Source organism: Penaeus vannamei, chromosome 5, assembly GCF_042767895.1.
Source record: "Penaeus vannamei isolate JL-2024 chromosome 5, ASM4276789v1, whole genome shotgun sequence".
NCBI classification, from domain to species: Eukaryota; Metazoa; Arthropoda; class Malacostraca; order Decapoda; family Penaeidae; genus Penaeus; species Penaeus vannamei.
The window spans coordinates 36,613,481-36,615,980 of NC_091553.1; the positions used below are offsets into that span (position 1 = coordinate 36,613,481).

At 28.1% G+C, this 2,500-nt stretch overlaps 1 protein-coding gene across 1 annotated transcript in view; it reads right to left on the reverse strand.

Moving 5' to 3' along the window:
• mwh (multiple wing hairs) overlaps positions 1–2,500 on the reverse strand; it is a 180,238-nt gene that overhangs the window by 100,358 nt on the left and 77,380 nt on the right. The gene's annotated exons all lie outside the window — the stretch shown is intronic.

Here is a 2,500-nt window from a genome sequence, read left to right on the forward strand (position 1 = left end):
CGTTCGTACGTTTGCTTGCTGTTTAATATGTATCTTATATATTTGTGTGTGTGTCTCTGTGTGTGTGTGCGCGCGTGTGTATATATATACACATGTATACATACATATACATATATATATATATATATATATATATATATATATATATATATATATATATATGTATATATATATATATATATATATATATGTATGTATGTATACGTATATATATATATATATATATATATATATATATATATATATATATATATATATATATATATATATATAAACATATTAATATATATGGATTTATGAATATATATATATATATATATATATATATATATATATATATATATATATATATATATATAAACATATTAATATATATGGATTTATGAATATATATATATATATATATATATATATATATATATATATATATATATATATATATATATATATATACCATATATATGTTTAAACACATACACACACCCAAACAAGCCAAAACACACACATACACACACACACACATACATACTACAAATATTTAACAATCCATAAATGTGTCTCATACAGGAAGATAAACGTAAACGTTCCCCGGGTGTTGCATTAAAGGACAAACGTCAAGGTTATTAGAGAATTCAGCATTGTCAAGAATGTTAAAGACAAGATATACTACTGGTATGAAAGAATAAAGATTCATTACTGAGGACGAAATTATTTAAAACCTGTATAATTGAATATATATATATATATATATATATATATATATATATATATATATATATATATGTATGTATATATATATATATATATATATATATATATATATATATATATATATATATATACATATATGTGTGTGTGTGTGTGTATAAATATATACATATATCTATATATACACACTAACCACCCTCCCCTCCCTCCCTCCTCTCTCTCTATCACACAAACACATATCCACGCGCGCACACACACACACACACACATATATATATATGTAACATGCACTGCTACCTAAAACAGTTTCTGACTTCGGGATCTAAGCCACAAAAATGTCAGCAAATAGTGTTGGATAACGTGTTAACATCCTTGCATCTATTTTTGTTATTCGTTCAGGCTCCAGTGTTATTGAGCGGTTAACAGTATGCAATTTTGATATGTATTCAGACTCATAGTTTGTCATGTTTATTTCTATGAAAATAAAAGCACCATGCTGAGATTCGACCTATAAAAGCCACAATTTTCACTCGAATTCTTAATATTTGTTTTTCTATTTCAGTACTTTCTACATTCCTCCTTCACAATAAATTTTCTAGCGAAAAATAATGTGAATCAATGATGATGTTCATAATGATAATGATGTTAATAACAAGGAAAATAATGATGATAATAATAATAATGAGAATGATGATGATACTAGTACTACTGCTACTACTAATAATAACAATAACAACAATAATAGTGATAATAATAATGGTAATAATGATAATAATGAAAATACTGCTGCTACTAATACTACTACCACTAGTAATAATAATAATAAGGATAAGGATAATAATAATGTTGATAATCATAATAATAACAATAATAATGATGAGGATGATAATAATGATAATAAAAAACTACTATTAATAATAGTATTGATAATATCAAGAATGATAATGGTGTTGATATCAATAGTAAAAATAATAATGATAATAATAATAATAATAATAATAATAAGCTAATAACAAGAACACCACCAACAACAAACACAACAACAATCACAATACCTATAATTACTATTGTCATTATAACAATAACAACAAAGATGATCTTAACCGTAACAAATAAAATTACATAAAATAGGCACATATAGCACATCACATGCAATCACTCAGACTCCCAGCAGATCGTCTCTTAAGATTATCTGAAGACGGATTGACGGGGAACTCAAGTCATTAGTTCAGGCTCGGATCCTCTTTAGTGGTATACGCGCCCATTATCTGCGATCAGTATGGTGATTGCTCACTTGAGGGTTTCACAGGTATGAATGGTCGTTTTTAATAGCTCTTCTGCGCTTTCCACTTTCTGTTTTGTTTCTGTGTGTGTTTGTTTTGTTTGTTTCTTTCGCGCTCTTTCTCTTTCTTACGCTCTCTCTGTCTCTGTCTCTGTCTCTGTCTCTGTCTCTGTCTCTGTCTCTGTCTCTGTCTGTCTCTCTCTCTCTCTCTCTCTCTCTCTCTCTCTCTATGTATCTATCTATCTCTTTCAGTCTATCAGCAGTTTCCATCGAAATCCTATGTTTTAGAAGCCAAACAACAAATTTGACAATTTCTTTTACACCAAGAAAGCAATAAAAACGGTTCGCTGATTCTGTGGTAAGTGAGCAAACGCTTGAAGTTAGCCCTTTGTTTTGGGTGAAAGAAAATCACTTTATATTTAAATTTTACTGCCGTGTAGGTTTTGGTGAATGTTTACACGTGAACGTACATGAAAGCGTTTTCGTCTCGCTGAAAGACACCGACCCAAC